Here is a 901-nt window from a genome sequence, read left to right on the forward strand (position 1 = left end):
AAAATTGGAGACTACGTCATGATTAGAAAATTACAGTCGATACCCGGGCAAAGCGCTAAATTGAATCCGCCATATAAAGGCCCCTTCCAAATAGAGAAAGTTCTAAACAATAACCGGTATTTAGTATCAGACATACCGGGATTTAACTTAACACAGAGATCATATTCCGTGATTTTGTCCACCGACAAAATAAAGCCCTGGATTCGACCAGTACAAATCGTCAAGTATTGCTAGTATTTAAGAATAATACTAAGTTTATTGTATGAAATTAGAATAAGAAATAAATAAAATATAATGATAAGTGGCTTAAGTTTAAAAAATTGTAAACAATAAGGAGCATCCAGCCACAACGCTTGACGTGTTTAGCTTAAAGCATATATTTCAAGTAAAATTAAGTAAACGTTTCGGTCTAACATGTGACCATCTTCAGTACATTAAATTTTCATATTATAATTAAAATCGAAACATCCAGTTGATCAAGACATAATAACTATACACATTAAAGAATTCATAAAGTTACAGTAATATAACGCCATAAATTCGCAATAGTATGTATTGCCGCAGAGAGAGAAATATTGCAGTTGACTACGTGATTGCCTGATGAACGTATTCGACGGATACAAATTTTATATATAACTTCATGATAAAAATCGTTCTACATGCAATATTTCTCTCTCTGCGGCAATACATACTATTGCGAATTTATGGCGTTATATTACTGTAACTTTATGAATTCTTTAATAGTAGGTATACTGGGCCGGTTCTAACCCATGGGGCTAGAGGGGAGCTCGGAGTGCGGGGTATACTCGTAGGCGAGGGGAAGCGTAGCGCGGGGATTCTTCGGTGGTGGGGGTATGACGTCATGCGGAATGGCAGTAAGATTTTGGGGACTGCAGTCACG

Source organism: Trachymyrmex cornetzi, unplaced genomic scaffold (genome assembly GCF_001594075.2).
Source record: "Trachymyrmex cornetzi isolate Tcor2-1 unplaced genomic scaffold, Tcor1.1 scaffold76, whole genome shotgun sequence".
NCBI lineage: Eukaryota > Metazoa > Arthropoda > Insecta > Hymenoptera > Formicidae > Trachymyrmex > Trachymyrmex cornetzi.